Below are 11,561 nucleotides of genomic sequence, written 5' to 3'. Positions count from 1 at the left end.
GGATTGGTTTGTTACAACTGCTGATTAGAAGCGATAATAAATCACAAGAAAATATATTTTAATTTTCTTATAAGGTTGCTGTTGTTGTTGACCCAGTTTTATTTCTCACTGTTTCTGTTGACCCAGTTCAACTTGAAATTTACATAAGTTGTAAAATATGAGAAGCATGTATGCATGACAATACTTCTTGTCTGTGATTAGACACTAGCGTTCAAAAATGTCTTCTGCAAACGCTGTTCATATTTTATTTTTCCTCAAATTCATTAACATTTCAAAATGGACGGCTGTTTGTTATGAAAATTGATAATTCATATGTTCATGAAGGATAAGGTATTGATTCTGTCTTGTGTAATTTTGACAAACGAAAGCGGTTACTATTTGATAAATGGCTCAATTGTGATTCGGATTTTAAATTCTATTTTCGAACCATAATGTTATGGTGAAAAGATTGGCCTTTCCTATTGGAATGGGAATTATCTAATGTAAAGCTGTTTGCATAGACTGCCCAGGTAAAATTCTACTTTAGTTACTTTTGGCTATCTTGGAAAGGGGTTGGGTTAGGAAAATGAAACTTTCAGGGATTGATTTACATGCTAAGGTAGCCTATGTCCCAGGAAGGTACTTTGAAGTACCTACCTCCACTCCTCCCCCCTCCCTCCTCTATATAATGGTAAATTACTGCACATTACTAGTTGTCTTAGCTCACATTTCATCCTATATTACTATCATAATTATAAATCACTGCTTACCTTACACAACTTCAGAGGCCAAATTAATTCTACAATAATTCCCCCTTCCCCCCAAACTCAAAATTTTACTTTAGAAGCTTTTTTAAATATTTCTAAAGTGCTAAGACATAGAGTGCTACAAACATCAGAATCAACTTTCAGAGGACAAATTATGTTATGGGAAAAGATGTTCTTGAAATCCCCCTTCCCCCCAAACTCAAAATTTTCCAAAATTCTACTTTAGAAGCTTTTTTAAATATTCCTAAAGTGATAAGACATAGAGCACTACAAACATCAGAATCAACTTTAGAGGACAATTTATGTCATGGGAAGATGTTTTTGAAATCCCTCTGCCCCATACTCAAAATTTTCCAAAATTCTACTTTGGAGGCTTTTTTAAATATTTTGAAAGTGCTAAGACATAGAGCACTACAAACATCAGAATCAACTTTAGATGACAAGTTATGTCATGGGGAGATGTTTTTGAAATCCCCCTTCCCCCCCCAAACACAAAATTTTCTAAAATTCTACTCTAGAAGATTTTTAAATATTTCCAAAGCACTAACAGATAGCATGCTAAAAATATCAGAATTGACTTTAGAGGCAAAATTAGTTCTACAATAATTCCCCCTTCTCCCCAAACTCAAAATTTTTTGAAAATCCCTCTTCCCCCCAAACTCAAAATTTTCCAAAATTCTACTTTAGAAGCTTTTTTAAATATTTCTAAAGCACTATGACATAGAGCGCTACAAACATCATAATCGACTTCAGAAGACAATTTTGGTTGTGGGAATATGTTTTGAAATCCTTCTTCCCCCCAAACTCAAAATTTTCCAAAATTATACTTTAGAAGCTTTTTTAAATATTTCTAAAGTGCTATGACATAGAGCACTACAAACATCAGAATCAACTTTAGAGGACAATTTAAGTCATGGGAAGATGTTTTTGAAATCTCCCTTTGCCCCAAACTCAAAATTTTCCAAAATTCTACTTTAGAAGCTTTTTTAAATATTTGTAAAGTGCTAAGACATAGAGCCTTACAAACATCAGAATTGACTTTAGAGGGCAATTTTTGTCATGGGAAGATGTTTTTGAAATCCCCCTTTGCCCCAAAATCAAAATTCTACTTTTGAAGCTTTTTAAATATTTCTAAAGCACTAAGACACAGAGCACTACAAACATCAGAATCAACTTTAGAGGACAAGTTATGTCATGGGAAGATGTTTTTGAAATCCCCCTTCCCCCCAAACTCAAATTTTTCAAAAATTCTACTTTAGAAGCTTTGTGGTTACCCAACTCAAAATGTTAAGAGGTTTCCAAAAAAAAATAATCAAAACAAATATAGATTATTCAGTACTTATGCATTATAAATAACCCACTGCTATAGACTGTACAAGGAAACCAGACAAATGGGTATTTGTTAGACAAAGACATCAAACATATTCAAATAGCTTAATCCTATAATCATGAAAAATTTTGCTTTTCTTTTTTACATCTGCGACTTAAAATATGTAAAAAATGCTGGAACTTATATAAAAATTTTCTTCTGAGGGTGGAAAGGTTAGCTGCAAGGGGATTTGATAGCAGGAGGAGGGGGAGGGCAGGGGCAGTGGTCAGCAACCTGCTCACGGTGCCCCTGCTTATACTAATCTAAGCTGACCATTTTGTTGCAATGTGTTGCACTGTAATCATACTCTAAAATCTGGTTGATAATTTGCCTGTCTAAAAAAATTGTCTGAGTTTTGTAAAAGGGGGAAACAACCCCTAAAAGTCAAAGATTTTAATAAAACTCATACCATCAAATTTGGGGTTCTTGGTGAATAGCTGCCAGAAAATCCCCCCCCCCCCCAAAAAAAAAACAAAAACATACCCCTGTGGAAAATAAGGCTTTTCAAATTATCAACCAGATTTTAGAGTATGAAGGGGGAATGGGATGAATGGTAAGGAGGATTTCATAAACTTTGAAAATACCTTTAAAAATCTGTGAGTTATAGCAATGGAACCTTGCAAAATAGATCTTCTGTTTAAATGAAGTACAACAAAATTATTTCAGCTTCAAAACTTTGCTCAATCCCAACTTATAAGGTTTTAAATATATGCAAATACATTTCCTAAATTTTGGAAATAAAACATTGATATGGCTTAAAATTCTGCTCAATTGATTTTCAGAACTAAAGCCAGAGAAAAGGAAACTGATAACTGAAAATTAAGGTAAAATGTTGTTTTGTCAAAATTTCAATGGGCAATGGGTATTTCAAAAACTTTTTTCCATGACATAACTTATTAAATTGATATGGCTTAAAATTCTCCTCGAATAATTGAAAGTACGTTTTCAGAACTTAAACCAGAGAAAAAGAAACTGATAACTGAAAATTAAGGTAAAATGTTGTTTTGTCAAAATTTCAATGGGTAATGGATATTTCAAAAACATCTTCCCATGACATAACTTGTCCTCTAAAGTTGATTCTGATGTTTGTAGCAATCTATGTCTTAGCACTTTAGAAATATTTAAAAAAGCTTCTAAAGTGGAATTTTGGAAAATTTTGAGTTTGGGACAAGGGGGATTTCAAAAAATTTTTGAGTTTGGGGGAGGGGGGAATTATTGTGGAATTAATTTGACCTCTAAAGTTGATTTTGATGTTTTTAGCGTGCTATCGATTATTGCCTTAGAAATATTTAAAAAGCTTCTAGAGTAGAATTTTGAGTTTAGGGCAAAGGGGGATTTCAAAAACATCTTCCCATGACATAAATTGTCCTCTAAAGTCAATTCTGATGCTTGTAGCGCTCTATGTCTTAGCGCTTTACAAATATTTAAAAAAACTGCTAAAGTAGAACTTTGGAAAATATTGAGTGTGGGGTCAAGGGGGATTTGAAAAACATCTTACCATAACACAATTTGTCCTCTGAAGTTGATTCTGATGTTTGTAGTGCTCTATGTTTTAGCACTTTAAAAATATTTAAAAAAGCTTCTAAAGTAAAATTTTGGAGAGTTTTGAGTTTGGGGGGAAGGGGGATTTCAAAAACATCTTCCAATAACATAATTTGTCCTCTGAAGTCAATTCTGATATTTGTAGCGCTCTATCTATTAGTGCTTAGTAATATTTAAAAAGCTTCTTAAGTAGAATTTTAGACATATTTTGAGTTTTGGGGAGGGGGGAATTCAAAAACATCTTTCCATGACATAACTTGTCTTCTAAAGTCAATTCTGATGTTTGTAGCCCCTCTATCAATTAGTGTTTTAGAAATATTTAAAAAGCTTCTAAAGTAGAATTTTAGAAAATTTTGAGTTTGGGGGAAAGGGGGATTTAAAAAAACCTCTTCCCCTGATATAATGTGTCCTCTGAAGTTGATTCTGATGCTTTTAGCACTCAATCTATTAGTGCTTTAGGAATATTTTAAAAGCTTCTAAAGTAGAATTTTTGAATATTTTGAGTTTGGGGGGAAGGGGGATTTCAAAAACATCTTCCCATGACATAACTTGTCCTCTAAAGTTGATTCTGATGTTTGTAGTGGTCTATGTATTAGTGCTTAACAAATATTTAAAAAGCTTCTAAGGTAGAATTTTGGAAAATTTTGAGTTTGGGGCAAAGGGGGATTTCAAAATCATCTTCCCATGACATAAATTGTCCTCTAAAGTAGATTCTGATGTTTGTAGCAGTCTATGTCTTAGCACTTTAAAAATTTTTAAAAAAGCTTCTAAAGTAAAATTTTGGAGAATTTTAGGTTTGGGGGGCGGGGGGATTTTAAAAACATCTTCCCACAACATTGTCCTCTGAATTCGATTCCGATATTTGCAGCGCGATATCTATTAGTACCTTATATACATTTAAAGAGCTTCTTAAGTAGATTTTTAGACACTTTTGAGTTTTGGGGAGGGGGGATTGCAAAAATATCTTCTAATGACATAATTTGTCCTCTAAAGTCAATTTTGATGTATGTAGCCCCCCTATCAATTAGTGCTTTAGAAATATTTAAAAAGCTTCTAAAATAGAATTTTAGAAAATTTTGAGTTTGGGGGAAAGGGGGATTTTAAAACCTCTTCCCGTGATATAACGTGTCCTCTGAAGTCGATTCTGATTCTTTTAGCACTCTATCTATTAGAGCTTTAGAAATATTTTAAAAGCTTCTAAAGTAGAATTTTTAAAAATTTTGAGTTTGGGGGGAAGGGGGATTTCAAAAACATCTTCCCATGGCATAAATTGTCCTCTAAAGTTGATTCTGATGTTTGTAGCGCTCTATGTCTTAGTGCTTTACAAATATTCAAAAAGATTCTAAAGTAGAATTTTGGAAAATTTTGAGATTGAAGGGAAGGGGGATTTCAAAAACTTCTTCCCATGACATAAATTGTCCTCTAAAGTTGATTCTGATGTTTGTAGCGCTCTATGTCTTAGCACTTTACAAATATTTAAAAAAGCTTCTAATGTAGAATTTTGGACAAGTTTTGAGTTTGGGGCAAAGCGGGATTTCAAAAACATCTTCCCATAACATAATTTGTCCTCTAAAGTTGATTCTGATGTTTGTAGTGCTCTATGTCTTAGTGCTTCAGAAATATTTAAAAAAGCTTCTAAAGTAAAATTTTGGAAAATTTTGAGTTTGGGGGGAAGGGTGATTTCAAAAACATCTTCCCATGACATAACTTGCCATCTAAAGTTGATTCTGATGTTTGTAGCATTCTATGCCTTAGTGCTTTAGAAATATTTGAAAAAGCTTCTAAAGTAGAATTTTGGAAAATTTTGAGTTTGGGGTGAGAGGGGATTTCAAAAAAATTTTGAGTTTGGGGAAAAAAGGGAATTATTGTAGAATTAATTTGGCTTCTAAAGTCGATTCTGATAATTTTAGCGTGCTATCTGTTAGTGCTTTGGAAATATTGAAAAAGCTTCTAGAGCAGAATTTTAGAAAATTTTGAGTTTGGGGGGAAGGAGGATTTCAAAAGCATCTCCCCATGACTTAACTTGTCCTCTAAAGTTGATTCTGATGTTTATAGTGCTCTATGTCTTAGTGCTTTAGAAATACTAAAAAAAGCTTCTAAAGTAGAATTTTGTAAAATTTTGAGTTTGGGGGGACGGGGGATTTTAAGAACATCTTCCCATAACATAATTTGTCCTCTGAAAGTTGATTCTGATGTTTGTAGTGTTCTATGTCATAGCGCTTTAAAAATATATAAAAAAGCTTCTGAAGTAAAAATTTGGAAAATTTTGAGTTTTGGGGGGAAGGGGGATTTCAAAAACATCTTCCCATAACATAATTTGTCCTCTGAAGTCGATTCTGATATTTGTAGCGCTCTATCTATTAGTGCTTTAGAAATATTTAAAAAGCTTCTTAAGTAGAATTTTAGACATTTTGAGTTTTGAGAAGGGGGGATTTCAAAAACATCTTATGAGATAGCTTGTCTTCTAAAGTCGATTCTGATGCTTGTAGCACTCTATCTATTAGTGCTTTAGAAATATTTTAAAAGCTTCTAAAGTAGAATTTTGGAAAATTTTGAGTTTGGGGGGAAAGGGGGATTTTAAAAACCTCTTCCCTTCATGAGCGCATGGACCTACAAAAATAAAAACATCTTCTCATAACATAATTTGTCCTCTAAAAACAATTTGGATTTATTTACTGGTCTATCTCTTGTCAAATCCTTCCTTAATTAATAAAGTTTAAATAAAGTTTAATAAACACATTGTCTTCTACCCCATGGCACCTGCATGCTACTTTTGAAGGGGTTATGATAAGCAAAGTTGTGACATCACAAACAGGTTTGATAGGCAATGTCAGCTATATAGTAAATAAATTAAATGGATCATTAAATGAAAATAGGATTTTGAAATTTATTTTAATGAACAAGGTTAAAAGCTGAAGTTGTGTAAGGTAGGCAGTAATTTATAATTATGATAGTAATATAGGATGAAATATGAGCTAAAACAACTAGTAATGTGCAATAATTTACCATTATATAGGGGAGGAGGAGTGGGGGTAGATTCAAAGTACTTTCCCGGGACATACCTTAGCATGTAGATCCATCCCTGAAAGTTTCATTTTCCTAACCCAACCCCTTTCCAAGATAGCCAAAAGTAAAGTATTAAGATTAAGCTTTAGGTAAAATTCTAGTTTGTCTACTTTTTGCTATCTTGGAAAGGGGTTAGGCTGGGAAAATGAAACTTTTAAGGATGGGTATACAGACTGTAGTCACCTATGTGCTTGGGAGGTAGGCTATTTTGAAGTAGACCTACCTATCTCAGTTAATATTTACCAAATCATATTATTGAGTTAGGAATAAATTGAATACACCATTTGATGCCTTTTTTATGCTGATTACAAATATAACAATCATTTCTATCAGAAATGAATTTTAGCCCCCCCTATATATGCCAATTCAGGGTATATATTTTTACATTAAGGGGGGGGTGGACTTAAACTTACCTCCCATTTACATCAGAAATACAATTTGCCCCCACCCCCCTAATTTAAATATATACCCTGAATTGGCATATATAGGGGGGGGGGGGAGGCTAAAATTCATTTCTGATAGAAATGATTGTTATATTTGTAATCAGCATAAAAAAGGCATTGAATGGTATATTCACTTTATTTGAAACTCAATAATATGATTTGGTAAATATTGACTGCTATCTCAACTCCTTTGCTTTCTAGGCCTTGACCTTTAAAATTTTTTTGGTAAATATTTACCAGATCATATTATTGGCTTATGAATAAAGTGAATATACCACTCAATGCCTTTTTTATGCTCTTTCCAAATATAATACATTTTTGTTGGAGATGAATTTTAGCCCCCACTCCTATATATAACAATTCAGGGCATATATTTGCACATTAGGGGGGTGGGGGAAAGTTTAAACTCACCTCTCATTTACATCAGAAATAAAATTCACTCCACCCCCCTAATGTGCAAATATATACCCTGAATTGTATAAATAGGGGCGGGGGTAAAATTCATTTCCAATAAAAATGATTATTATATTTGTAAAGAGCATAAAAAAGGCATCAAGTGGTATTTGTAACTCAATAATATGATTTGGTAAATATTTACCATTTTTTGTAGTTCATAATATTGACTTACAAATAAACATAGCCTACTGCTTGATCTCTTTTTTTTGCTGTCTCTAAATATAATAATCATTTTTGTTAGAAATGAATTTTACTCCCACCCCTATATTCCAATTCAGGGTATATATTTGCACATTAGGGGTGAGGAGGGGAGTTAAAGTTTAAACTTGTAGTAAAATTCCATTTAGCTATCTTGGGAAGGGGTTAGCTTAGGAAAATGAACTTTCAGGGATGGGTCTACAGGCTAAAGTATGCCCTGGGAAGGTATTTTGAAGTACCTACCTCCTCTCCTCCCTCCAGAAAATCCTGACATTTGATGACCTTTAAAAATCTGTGTGTCAAAAAGTGAAACCTTGCAAAATCAATTGTCTGCTTAAATGAAGTACAACAAAATTGTTTTCAGCTTCACAACTTTCCTTAACCCCAATTTCTAAGGTTTTAAAGGTATGCAAATACATTTCCTATATTTTGAAAAAAAACATTGATATGCCTTAAAATTATACTCAAATGACAGGAATTGCATTTCAGAACTAAAACCAGAGAAAAAGAAACTAATAATTGAAAATTAAGGTAAAATGTTGTTTTGTAAAAATTTCAATAGGTCATGTAGGCAAATTTCGGGACCCCCTAGAGGGAGAAGGATGGAAGGTAGGTCCTTCAAAATATCTTCCCACGACATACTTTAGCCTGTAGACCCATCCCTGAAAGTTTCATTTTCCTAACCTAACCCCTTTCAAAGATAGCCAAAAGTAGCTAAAGTGGAATTTTACCAAACTTGCCTTTCATTTACATCAGAAATAAAATTTACCCCCCCCTCCTAGTGTGCAAATATATACCCTGAATTGGTATGTGTAGGCGTGGGGTAAAATTCATTTCTGACAAAAATGATTATTATATTTAGAAAGAGCATAAAAAAGGCATCAATGTTTACTTTATTTGTAATTCAATAATGTCAACTGCAAAAATTTACCAATTTTTGTGTTATAAAAGTGAAGCCTTGCAACATAGATCTTCTCCTTAAATAGCCTAGAGTACCAACAAACTGTTTTCAGCTTCACAACTTTACCCAGTCCCAATTTATAAGGTTGTAAATATCTGCAAATACATTTCCTAAATTAAAAAAAAAAAAAAAATATTGCTATGGCTTAAAATTTTACTCAAATAAAAAGATTTGTATTTTTAGAACCAAAACCAGAGAAAAAGAAACTGATAACTGAAAATTTGGGTAAAATGTTGTTTTGTCAAAACTTTGATGGGTTGCATCCCTAATTCAAGCATAAATGATTAAAGAGACTTTTGAAAAGTGAGTGAATCAAAAGACAAAGGAACATTTGTTAAATTGTTTCGAGAGGAATTGTCTAAAAATAGTTCTTACACCTGTAAGTTGAACAATTTATTGTTCTATGTGGTTTTTAGGGCAATAATGAAAGACAAGTTGAGACAGTTAGGACACATTTTAGGCATGAAAAGTGAGAAATTGTCTACCCGTCAAGTAGGCAAATTTTTAAGACTTAAAAATCAGAAGAGGGTTAACATAGAAGCTTGGCAATTCCTTCCCAGAGTATGTTTTTGGCCCAAGATTCATTACTGAACCACTCTTCCAAGATAGCAAAAAGTAGCTTAACCAGAATTTTACCTCAAGGTTGCTTCTAACAAAGATGCCCATTCTAATTACATATATTTTTTTTCCTTGACTAGAACTTGTATCTCTTTGCATAGAAACCTATCAAAAGTGCCACAAGGTGACAAATCTTGTTAATTACCTAATCAATTAGATGCTTTTCAGACTGAAAAATATTAGTGAAAACTTGGGCAAAGGAAAGAACAAACAAAACCATAGAATTTTCAGTCTTCAAGTCCAAAATTAACAATGATAATTTTGATTCTTTAATAGCCCTCCATGATTTTGAATACCCATACCACTTAGTTTGTTTTGATAAGGTAACTTCAGTATTGCTAGTAAATGGTTTGCAACAATGTTTTAGAAAAGCAATTCCAATAAAATACATACACAATCATGCTTTAAAGAGAGATTAAATTAAAAGAAAAAAATTTTTCAACTGAAAGTAAGGATCAATATTAAAACAAACAGAATAATGAGAGGGGTTACAGAGTGAAGGTTTGAGTAGATTAGCGTGGAGGAAGAGCATACAGCTGTATCAGCTAACCAGCTTGGTTCTATGGAGAGTACTTGTAGCAGTGGTAGTAGCATCACAGCATTTTGTTTTGTACCAAAAACAAAATCCATGAAAACGGATGGGATGGATGAAGCCCCTGTGACCCTAAATGGCAAACAGATAGAGGACGTCCAGTAGTTCAGATACCTTGGATTGATGGTAAACCCTGCTGGTGAATCTTCAGAAGAAATCTAGAGCCACATATTGTCAGCCTGGAGTGTCTTCCTTCAAATACAGAAGTATCTCTGGAAGTGGAGCAAAATATTGCCATGTACAAAGCTCCAAGTATATGAAGCTATGGTTCCCTCTGTCCTCCTCTATGGATGTGAAACATGGTCACTTAAAGCAGCCAAAGTGTTGAGCTTGAAAATATTCAACCATAAATGCCTGTTCTATATCCTGGGTATCCACCTCTCAGATAGAATCTTGAATGAAGAAGTAAGGAGAAGATATGGGGGTTCACCCACTTGTCTCTGACATTGTTAAGCATAGGAGACTGAGATGGTTTGGCCACACAATGCACAGACCAGATGACCATATAAGCAAAAAATGCCTCAAATGTCTACCACTACCTGCTTGGAAGAAGAGGGCAGGTGGCCAAAAGAAGACGTGGCTAGCAACAGTTAAGTCTGATCTGGAGCCAATCAGAGGATTCTGAAAATACAACCATTGCTGGGATCACCAGTGGCTGGAAATGGTGGAGCCTGCCATCCTCAAGCAAATCCTATGGAAGGAGACATGTTGTCATCTGCTGGGCGCCACAATGAGTCTGGATGCAGCTTGAACACACAACAAGTACAAGTAAGTACTCCTATAAAAACTATTTACTCTCTCCTATTGCTGGTTTATTAATATAACCAATCAAAATTAGCAAATATAACCAATCAGAATTTACTTTTTGTTCATTAGTAGTTAATCAGAAACATACAAAGGGTAAGGGACTTTCATCCCTGTGGCTCTTGGAATAATGAGGTTTTGGTAATCTACCCTGTAATATCTTAGGTCTTTCTATATAATTTGCATTTTTTTTTCGAAGTTATATTACACTGCTTTATGTTTACCACTTCAAAAATAAAATCTGTTAATGTTCCTGGTTAAATTTGTAGAAATTTTATGTATATCAAAACAGTTCCAAAATTTGATAAACATGCACCAGAGAAAAAAAAACAAACAAACTATTTTCTCAAAATGTGATTAACATGCATCAGATAAAAAAACAAAAACAATTTCAACTAAAAAATATGACTATAGATCTGATGGAATGACAAAAGAGAGCTTTCCCTAACCAATCAAAAGAAGATAAATTTATCCCAGAGAATATTATTCTAGAATGTAGTATAATATGAATACAGCTTATCCAGTCTAAATTGACAATATACTGAAAAACACATTTTAGAGTTTTAAGTTGGAACAATTGAGGAACTTCATGATCCTTTACAAACTGTATATATTAGGGCAGCAGCTCAAAGTTTATTGCTTCAATGTGTGATTCCTCATTATATGCTTTTTGTGACTGTAGGATAGTGTCTTAGAAGGATTCAACTATGCCCAAAAGCATCTGCAAATTCTTTGAATAAATTGACATGACCAAATGATTTTGGTC

General features: G+C 33.4%; 1 protein-coding gene across 2 annotated transcripts in view; it reads left to right on the top strand.

Moving 5' to 3' along the window:
- The first annotated feature begins 288 nt into the window (after positions 1–288).
- LOC148954064 (uncharacterized) overlaps positions 289–11,561 on the top strand; it is a 64,864-nt gene continuing 53,591 nt past the window's right edge. The window contains exon 1 of one of the 2 annotated variants that reach the window (XM_089085778.1): positions 289–330. The gene's annotated coding sequence lies outside the window, so the exon portion shown is untranslated. Of the gene's footprint in view, positions 331–356; positions 510–11,561 lie in introns of those variants that run through there. The other variant, XM_089085780.1, reaches the window with a different exon arrangement.

The sequence above is a fragment of the Artemia sp. Qi Xiang Cuo genome, chromosome 3, assembly GCF_049724085.1.
Source record: "Artemia sp. Qi Xiang Cuo chromosome 3, ASM4972408v1, whole genome shotgun sequence".
Classification (NCBI taxonomy): domain Eukaryota; kingdom Metazoa; phylum Arthropoda; class Branchiopoda; order Anostraca; family Artemiidae; genus Artemia; species Artemia sp. Qi Xiang Cuo.
This window is presented reverse-complemented; position numbering and strand designations above follow the sequence as displayed.